Source organism: Saimiri boliviensis (assembly GCF_048565385.1).
Source record: "Saimiri boliviensis isolate mSaiBol1 chromosome 19 unlocalized genomic scaffold, mSaiBol1.pri SUPER_19_unloc_1, whole genome shotgun sequence".
In the NCBI taxonomy this organism is placed as follows: Eukaryota; Metazoa; Chordata; class Mammalia; order Primates; family Cebidae; genus Saimiri; species Saimiri boliviensis.
The window spans coordinates 2,612,562-2,623,443 of NW_027412502.1; the positions used below are offsets into that span (position 1 = coordinate 2,612,562).

The 10,882-nt window shown below is 37.5% G+C and overlaps 1 non-coding gene across 1 annotated transcript; it reads left to right on the forward strand.

Moving 5' to 3' along the window:
* Positions 1-1,349: 1,349 nt before the first annotated feature.
* On the forward strand, positions 1,350-1,456 carry LOC141583232 (U6 spliceosomal RNA). The gene has a single exon (XR_012515925.1). It is a non-coding gene; the product is annotated as a U6 spliceosomal RNA (small nuclear RNA).
* The last annotated feature ends 9,426 nt before the right edge of the window (positions 1,457-10,882 follow it).

The window sequence follows — 10,882 nt, forward strand, 5'->3', positions numbered from 1 at the left end:
GCCCAGCAGAGATAAGGTGTGCGAGTTTCCCTCTTAATAAAAGGAGACTTGCTTAAAAAAGAAGTCTGGCCACGTTTTTGTAGAGCAGCTGTGCTGTGCTGGGGCCTCACTTTTCAGAGAGTTCTCTGAGACCTGATCTCTGCTGGGCATTCTAGCACATGAGATGAAGCTGGTCTGACCTCAGCACTCCTTAGTCTGCTTGCCTCTCCCAGGGCCCCAGCCTGGCCACACCTGCCTACAGGGCACTCTCAGCTGCCCACACCTTTGTTTCTGTGCCAGTGGACCATGCCTGAGCAGTGAAGAGATGCAGCAACGTGGACCCTTCAGGCATGCACCAACCTCTACATTGCCTCTCCATACTACAGCTCTTTATACACAAACTTCCTACATCGCTTTGCTGCTGTGTGTTTACATGAGTGGATTTTGCTGTACTTGCCCTACCAGCACATGGGACTGTAGCACACACTTCAACCCACCTGAACTCCCATTGAAGAGATAGCGATGGTAGGCACAGAACCAATAGAACCAACTCTGCCAACAACTTGCCCTTGTGCTAATGTTGTGCACAAAAAAGAGACCCTAATATGCGTTGAGTGACTGCTGCTGCTTAGGGGGTCACAGAGAAGGCACCCAAACCTGCACAGGCCAGCACCCCAGCCTGCACCTCCAGTGCAACAGCACACACAGCAGGGGTCCCCTGGCTCCCACAAAGTGGTCTTGCCTCCACCACTTCCACCATTGGGTGAATGCCAACAGGGAGGCAGGCACTTCTGCATCTGCTAGCACTCTGCCACAGCTGCCACACTTTGCAGCCTTCAGTGCAGTAGAATCCAAACTTTGAGGAGCCAGAGAACAAAGTTGAAACCCAATATAAATTTCCCAGAGTTAAAGAACACAGTCTAGGAATTGGGAGATGAATATTGGCCCCCTAAAATCCTCCAAAACCAAAGCCAGCTGACTGCATCTGCCTTACACCACAATCAAACCAAAAAGATCATCAAATATCATAAAAGAAAAATATCCTGTGCAAAGGTCAGCAACCTCTAAGGTTGAAGGTGAATAAGATCATAGAGATGAGGAAGAATCAGTGCAAGAACACTGAAACTCAAAAAGTCAGCATGCCTTCTTTCCTCCAGATGATTACATCAACTGTTCAGCCTGTTCAAGTTTTCAGAACTGATCAGAGGCTGACATGTCTTTAATGATACAAGTAGAATTCAGAATGTGGGCAGAAACAAAGTTCACTGAGTGAAAGAAGTATGTCATCATCCAATGCAAGGAAGCCAAAAGTCATTGTGAAACATCGCAGGAGCTAACAGGCAATAGAGCTGGTATAAAGAACCTTACCAGTGCTTGCTATGGCAGCACATATATTAAAATGGGAATGATACAGGCAAGATTAGCATGGCTCCTGCTTAAGGATGACATGCAAATTCATGAAGCATTTCATATTTTTAGGAAGAATCAATATTGTGAAAATGGCCATACTGCCCAAAGTAATTTATATATTCACTGCTGTCCCCATCAAGCTACCAATGAACTTATTCACAGAACTGGAAAAACCCACCTTAAACTTCATATGGAAGCAAAAGAGACTCTGCATAGCCAAGACAATGCTAAGCAAAAAGAACAAAGCAAGAGGAATCATGCTACCTGATTTCAAACTATGCTACAAGGCTACAGTAATCAAAACAGCATGGTACTGGTACCAAAACAGAGACATAGACCAATGGAACAGAACAGAGGTCCTGGTGGCAATGCCACACATCTACAACCATCTCATCTTTGACAAACCTGACAAACACAAGCAATGGGGAAAGGATTTCCTGTTAAATAATTGGCGTTGGGAAAACTGGCTACCAGTGTGAAGAAAGCAGAGACTGGACCTCTTCCTGACACCTTACAGTAGAATTACCTCCAGATGGATTAAAGACCTAGACATAAGCCCTAATGCCATAAAAAATCTAGAGAAAAAACCCAGGCAAAGCCATTCAGGACATACGTATAGGCAAGTACTTCATGACTAAAACACCGAAAGTATTGGCAACAAAAACGAAAATAGACAAATGGGACCTTATTAAACTCCAGAGCTTCTGTACAGCAAAAGAAACAATCATTAGAGTGAACCGCCAACCAACAGGATGGGAAACAATTTTTGCAATCTACCCATCTGACCAATGGCTGATATCCAGAATCTACAAAGAAGTAAAACAGATTTGCAAGAAAAAAAGCAAGCAAACCCATTCAAATTAGGGAAATGATATGAACAGACACTTTTGAAAAGAAGATATATATGAGGCCAAGAAACATATGAAAAAATACTCATCATCGCTGGTTATTAGAGAAATCAAAACCACATTGAGATATCACCTCGTGCCAGTTAGAATGGTGACCATTAAAAAATCTGGAGACAACAGATACCAGAGAGCATGTGGAGAAATAGGAACACTTTTACACTGTTGCTAGGAGTGTAAACTAGTTGAACCATTGTGGAAGGCAGTGTAACACTTGCTCAAGGGCCTGGACATAGTAATTCCATTTGACCCAGCAATCCCATTACTGCGTATATACCCAAAGGATTATAAATCATTCTATTATAAAGACACATGCACACGTATGTTCACAGTGGCACTGTTTACAATGGCAAAGACCTGAAAACAACCCAAATGTCCGGCGACAATAGACTGGAAAAGGAAAATGTGACATACATACACCATGGAATACTATGCAGCCACAAAAAACGATGAGTTTGTGTCTTTTGTAGGGACATGGATGAATCTGGAAACCATCATCCTTAGCAAACTGACAGAACAGAAAATCAAACACTGCATGTTCTCACTCATAGGCGGGTGATGAATAATGAGAATATATGGACACAGGGAGGGGAGCATCACACACTGGGGTCTTTTTGGGGGTGGCCAACAGGGGGACACCAAGGGGTGGGGAGGTCAGGGAAGGATTACATGAAGAGAAATGCCAGATGTAGGTGACGGGATGGAGGCAGGATACCACATTGCCGTGAGTGTACCTATGCAACAATTCTGCATGATCTGCATATACCTATAACCTGAAGTACAATTTTTTAAAAAAGAATAAACTGATGTGATAGAGCTGAAAAGCACACTACATGAATTTTTATAATGCAGCCATATGGTAATTGTGTGTGATTGCATTATAAAAATTCTTGTAATGTGTGTGGGCACCCAAGGGTGCCCTGTAAGCAGGTGTAGCCAGGCTGGGGTCCTGGGAGAGGCAAGCAGACTAAGGAGTGCTGAGGTCAGACCAGCACCATCTCATGTGCAAGACCACCTAGTAGAATAGACCAAGCAAAGGTAAGAGTCTCAAAGCTTGAAAACTGGCTTTCTGAAAGAAAAGACGCAAGAATGTGGGAAAAGAATGAAAAGAAATGAACAAAATATTTGAGAAATAAAGGATTATGTAAAAAGGCAAAATGTATGCCTTATTAATGTACCTGAAAGAGATGACAAAAATGTAACCAAATTGGAAAACATATTTCAGAATATCATTCATGAGAATTTCCCAAACCTAGCACGACAGAACAACATTCAAATTCAGGAAATCCAGAGAACCTCAGATATGCCACGGGAAGAACACCCCTAAGACACATAATCATCAGGTTCTCCGAGGTCAAAATGAAATAAAAGTTGTCAAAGGCAGCTAGGGAGAAAGACAAGGTCACCTACAAAAGGAATCCCTTCAGACTAACAGTGGACTGCTCAGCTGAAACCCTACAAGCCGGAAGAGATATTCAACTTTTAAAGAAAAAAATTCAACCCAGAATTTCAAGGCCAGCAAAACTGTCATAAGTGAAGGAGAAATAAGATCATTTTCAGGCAAGCAAATGCTGAGGGAATTCATTATCCAATGATCTACCTTACAAGAGCTCCTAAAAGTAGAAATTAATATGGAAAGAAAAGATCATCACCAGCCACTACAAAAATGCACTGAATTACACAGATCAGTGATGCTAAAAAACCAACCACATACACAAGTCTGTGAAATTATCAATTAGGAGCGTGATGTCAGGATCTAATCCATATATATCAGTGCTAACCAATTGGGCTAAATGCTCCAACTGAAAGACATAGGGCAGCAAGATGAATAAAGAGCCAAGACTCATTTGAGTATGCTGTCTTTAAGAGACCAATCTCACATGAACTCCTACACATAGGCTCAAAATGAATGGAGAAAAATCCTTCAAGCAAATGGGAAACAGAAAAAAGCAGGTGTTGCAATCCTAGTTTCTGACAAAACAGGCTAAACGAATAAAGATAAAAAGAGAAGGACATGGGCCTGGCACGGAGGCTCAAGCCTGTAATCCCAGCACTTCAGGAGGCCAAGGCGGATGGATCTTGAGGTCAAGAAGTCAAGACAATCCTGGCCAACATAGTGAAACTCCGTCCCTACTAAAAATAACAAAACAAACAAACAAAAAAATTAGCTGGGCGTGGAGGCATGCGCCTGTAGTCCCAGCTACCTGGGATGCTCAGGCCAGAGAATTGCTTAAACCCAGGAGGCAGAGGTTGTAGTGAGCTGAGATCTCGCAACTGCACTCCAGTCTGAGGCCTAGCAACATAGAGAGACTCGGCCTCAAAAGAGAGAGAGAGAGAGAGAGAGAGAGAGAGAGAGAGAGAGAGAGAGAGACAGAGAGAGAGACAGAGAGAGAGAGAACATTACAAATGTGGCCCTGACCTTTGATAAATGTTATTATTGCTTGATACCAACCTGGGATATCCTTATTGTTCAAACCAATATGATAGATAATTTGCTGAGGTTTGGGAGCTTCTGCCCCCTGGAGAGTCCCAGATCTCCCAAAATTTGGTTCAGAGCTAAGGTTGATTTTGCTTTACAGCTCCTTTTGTGAAGTTTTTCTCATTTCCGGTGAGGAAGACAGGTTTTTCTGCTTCCATGATGGTGGAGAGCAGGCACTTCCTTTCTTGAGTCTCAGCTTGCTTCTGACAGGAAAGGTGAGTGTGATTTTTTTCCTACTTCTAAGATGGTAGAGAACAGTCATCAGCCTGAGCCTTATTTCCAAGTAAGTGGCTAAATTAGAGATTTGTCTTAAAATTTTTCCTTAATGACTAAAAGTTAAGATTACCAACCACTTGGTTTTAATTTCTCCTTAATATTACAACACTCAGTAATCATATTTATTGTGCATTTTTAATTTTGCTTAACTTTTTTTATTTATGTTTTAGATTTTGTTGTTATTTCACTTTTCTTCCATCAAGTATGACCATATCTTTATGACTTGGTCAAATCCAAGGGAATATTCCAAATTTTGGGAAGCAAGTCATCTGAATTGGCTAAAACTTTGTAGCTGCCACGTATGTATTTTCTAGTGAGCAGAAATTCCTTTTTTTTTTTTTTTTTTTTTTTTAGCCTAAGAGTTTCTGTCCACATTAGGCCATCTTTTGTCAGCCAAGGTTGCCAGCCAAGGCCAGACTGAAGGAGCAGTGGTGACCTTTCAATCCTAACATTCTGCCCTGTTCCCTACAGCAACCTGAGTTTGGTTCCTAAATCTAGTTCTTTCTGGTTTGATGTTTGTTACTTTGAAAATATCAGCAGTTTGTCCCAGCTATGATGTGGTAGTAAGAGATTCAAAAGGATTTTCTTTAAGAGCTTTATAATTAAAAGTAGATTTCTTATTCTTCTTATTATTATGCTTTAAATTCTGTGGTACATGTGCAGAACATGCATGTTTGTTACATAGGTATACACATACCGTGGGGGCTTGTTGCACCCATCAACCCATGATCTACCTTAGGTATTTCTCCTAATGCTATTTCTCCCTTAGGCCCAACCCCGACAGGCTCCGGAGTGTGATGTTCCCCTCCTGTGTCCATGTACTCTCATTGTTCAACTCCCACTTATGAGTGAGAATATGTGATGTTTGGTTTTCTGTTCTTGTGTCAGTTTGCCGAGAATGATGGTTTCTAGCTTCATCCATGTCCCTGAGAAGGACATGAACTCATTCTTTTTCATGGCTGTTGGTGTATATGTGTGACACTTTCTTTATCCAGTTTATTATTGATGGGCATTTGGGTTGGTTCCAAGTTTTTGCTCTTGTGAACAATGCTGCAGTGAAAATATGTGTGCATATGTCTTTGTTGTAGAATGATTTATAATCCTTTGAGCATATACCCAGTAGTGGGATTGCTGGGTCCAATGGCATTTCTATTTCTAGATCGTTGAGGAATCACCACACTGTCTTCCACAATGGTTGAACTAATTTACACTCCCACCAACAGTGGAAAAGATTTCCCATATCTCTACATCCTCTCCAGCATCTGTTGTTTTCTTACTTTTCCAATAATTGTTTTTCTGAAATGACAAGTGATGATGAGCTTTTCATTATGTGTTTGTTGGCTTCATAAATGTCTTCTTTAGAGGAGTGTCTGTTTATATTCTTTACCTACCTTTTGATGGAGTTGGTTTTATTCTGGTAAACTTAAGTTCTTTATAGATTCTGCATATTAGCCCTTTGTCAGATGGATTGATTGCAAACATTTTCTCCCATTCCGTGGGTTACCCATTCACTCTGATGATAGATGTGTTTTGTTTCATTTTAGTTTTCTGTGCAGAAGCTTTTTAGTTTAATTAGATCTCATTTGTCAATTTTGACATTTGTTGCCATTGCTTTTAGTGTTTTAGTCATAAAGTCTTTGCACATGCCTATGTTCTGTATGGTATTGCCTAGGGTTTTTTTCTAGGGTTTTTATAATTTTAGGTCTTCTGTTTTAGGCTTTAATCCATCTTGTGTTAATTTTTGTGTAAGGTGTAATTAAGGGGTCCAGTTTCAGTTTTCTGCAAATGGCTAGTCAGTTTTCCCAACACCATTTATTAAATAGGGAATCTATTCCCCATTGGTTTATTTTCGATTTATTTATTTATTTATTTATTTATTTATTTATTTATTTGGTCTTGTATGTCAAAGATCAGATGGTTGTAGATGTGTGGCATTATTTTTGAGGCCTCTATTCTGTTCCATTGGTCCATATATCTGTTTTGGTTCCAGTACCATGCTGTTTTGGTTACTGTAAGCTGATAATGTAGTTTGAAGTCTGGTAGTGTGATGTTTCCTGCGTTATTCTTTTTGCTTGGCTATGCTGGCTCTTTTTTCATCCCATATGAAATTAAAGGTAGTTTTAGCCAATTCTCTTAAGAAAGAAAATGGTAGCTTGATGGGAATAACATTGAATCTGTAAATTAATTTGACTATGTGGCCATTTTTATAATATTGATTCTTTGTATCCATGAGTATGGATTTTAAAAATTTGTTTGTGACCTCTCTTATTTCTTTGAGCAATGGTTTCTAGTTCTCCTTTAAGAGGAACTTTAAGTATGGACCCAGGAAGGACAAGGCAGCTGTCTTGGTTCTCCATGAGTCCATGCTTAACTTTGAACTTATATCCATTTAAATATCAGTTGTTTCTCCAATTTAGGTTCATAGTAGTTGTTACTGATGGGTTGTCATAGGTAACTTGACTTAGATCATGGAGTTCATTCAAACTGTATATATAAACAATTTAGAATGACAGCTGATTAAGAATGACAGTCTGACAAAGTGTTTTCTTGGTATTGAATTAATTTTTCTTCTATTTGGGTAGGAGTTTTAAAAACAAATAAGTCTTTTCATTAAAATTCCAGGAAATCTTACACAGTCCTTAAGTATTTGGGATTATTTGAGAAATGATGTGATTCTAAAGTTTCCAGAAATCTGTATTCAAGAGCTCTTTTTCATTGACTTTCCATTATTTCAGGAACCTCCTAAAAGACACCATATTCTAGGACATTTTGTGCTTGTGAAGTTTTCAGAAACTGCATTAGTATTAAGCAGTTAAGTGTGAAAACGTTGTTAAATACTTATAGTTACATGACTGAAAAGAAAATTTGTACATTTCTGTGGTCTACAGTTTATCATGGAAACAATATAATTGATAGCATATCTTTTGACCTATTGGAATTTTAGGAATTTCATACAATTTTCAAACATATATCAATATTGATTACAATATAATCTGAAAAAGGTAAAATATTTCTTATTTTGACAGTGCTCCTTATGTAAAAATATGTCAAGTAATTCCATATATTTCTCTTTTCGATTTTTCAGTGCCCTCTTTTGCATTCCAAATTAAGAAGTCAAAAAGACTTAATTTTGAAGATAAAATTGGATTTGGGGAAGTGTATCAAATATATTAATATTGATATAAATATACTAAAGGCCTAAAACATTTGATATAAAATGGAATGCCAGGTCACAGTAAGTCATTTATTTAACCAAAATGGTAACTCAAAAAATGTTTAAAGGCAAAAGCCTTTACTCATTGATAGAAGACTCAGTTTTTCAAGCAATGTGCGTCTTTCCCTTCTTTTTCCTGTAATTTGTTTGAGGAGAGACGGAAATATTTTTTATTCTTTAATATTATGTTAAAATCATATTCAAGAAAGAAAGCCATATTTCTCTCTTGCATTAGTGTACTGTTAATGTCAACTCAAATTTTTAATAAAACCTTAAAGATGAATTCATCCAGTCTTCATCAGTTTGACTATAAGTTGAAATTCTTATAAGCTTTTGATAACCTTTTACAAATTTATATTAAACAAAATTATTGCTCTAAGAAAACCCTGTTGTGTTTTTATTCCAATGTTCAATTTATGGAAAAACTGAACAATACTCCTTTAAATTTAGCCAGTGTGTTCACACGGTGTTTCTTTTACAAGATGACTAGTTCACAAACCTTCCACAACTTGCTCAAACCTTTAGCTTCATTCTATTTAAGTCAAAACAATTTTTAACCTTCTGAATGAAGCAAAAATTTACATTCTAATGCCTTATAATGTTTTACTGAAAGCACATTTCACTTTTTCCACAAAGCTTCCATGTAAAAGTTTTTCATTAGTTTCAATTACATGTTACTCTGTTAGCTCTTAGCAATTTTTTTTTTTTTTGGTGAAACACCTGGCAGGTAAGTGATTTTAATTTTGTACTAAGTATGAAGCCTAGGACACCAGACACAAGTGCATGTAATGTCTGACTTTTTAAAGCATAGCCAGGGAGCATGGCTAACTCCACATGTTCCCAGACCTTACCGAGAATCTAGTGACTCCAAAGCAGGTAAGTTGAACAAATTTTAAAAGTCAAAAAAAGCAGTTTATTACTTTAAAGCATTTTACAAACCTAATATCTGACCTGCCTAATTTAGAGCTAATGTCTTTATTTTACCAATAAACTTTAAAACTGTCTTTATTTCTCAAATATTACTAAAGTCATGTGAAGTAAAAGGTATTAGAGTTTTAATTTTTCTGAAAAAAATAATTTATTTAAACATTCATTATTTTAAAGCCAATTAGAGAGCTTTTTTATTTATAAACATCACCCACGACACATAAAAATACACAGAATAGATCCAGTAGTTGTAAGATTTTTCATTTGCCAGTTTTTGGTTTTCTTTTCTCTCTTATTTTTTTTTTTTTTCACAATGAACTGATGATGTTCATATACATGGATTGTCATCAAATGTTTCAATTTAACAGGAGATTATAGAACACACTTTAACAGTATTCTAATTTGAAGAAAATATATATTTAGGCAAGGATTCATAGTATTTATCTTCTATGTCACTTTTAATTTTGCATTTGTGTACTGTAACATTTCTCTATATAATATTTTTAGTATGTTACTCATATTTGTAAAGATTACACATATCTCAGAGGTGAAGACTATAAATATTAAATGTATTCATTCTCCTATATTCTGAAGCACTTAAGTCAGAGGAACTAAATTATTCATTCTAATTTGACGACTCACTATCTTGTAACATATTATAATGCTTAGAAGAGCTCAGTAAAACAAAGCTCTAGTTACCTTGAAATTGTTTGTTTTTAAAACTTCATTAGGAAATAAATTCCAGTTCAAATTTTATTAATTATGCCCCTTGTTCTTCCATGTCTTTCCAACATAGGATTAGGAAGACTTTCTTTATAAGATTAGACTCAGGGAATTAGTACCCAATGTTGAAATTGGCTCTCAGGAAAGCTTAAAGAGAGGAAGGCTCCTAGTTGGGGACAGATAATCCTCATTTTTATTATTGTACACCGTTGCTTCCCTGAAAGTAAAGGAGAATCCTTGGGGATCATGATCTATTTCTCTTCACTTTTTCTGATTTCCCTTGCCATGGTCAGGATTTTTTTTTTTTTTTTTTTTTTTTTGTAATTAAGTTCTGAAGTGCATGTGCAGATCTTGCAGGATTGATGCATAGGTAAACACATGTCATGGTGGTTTGCTGCCTGCATCCCCCCATCACCTACATGAGGCACTTCTCCCAATGTTCTTGTGCTGTGTTTTTCAGCTCCGTGAAGTCATTTATGTTCTTCTCTAAGCTGATTATTCTAGTTAGCATTTCATCTAACCTTTTTTCAAGGTTTTTAGCTTCTTTGCATTAGGTTAGAACATGTTCCTTTATCTCAGAGAAGTTTGTTATTACACATCTTCTGAAGCCTGCTTCTGTCAATTCATCAAATTCATTCTCCATCCGGTTTTGTTCCCTTGCTGGTTAGGAGTTGTGATCCCTTGGAGGAAGAGAGTCGTTCTGGTCTGCGGCGATTTCATTTTTTGTGTATTTTTTTCTTCCAATCTTTGTGGACTTTTCTAAGTTTGGTATTTGAAGTTGGTGACTTTTGGATGGGATCTCTGAGTGGATATTCTTTCTGTTGATGTTGAAGCTACGTCTTTCTCTCTCTGTTTTTTTTTTTTTTTTTTTTTTTTTTTTAGTTTTTCTTCTAACAGGCCTCTCTGTTATAGGACTACTTGAGGTCCACTGGAGACTATGTTTGCCTGGGAATCATCTGTGGGGCTGCA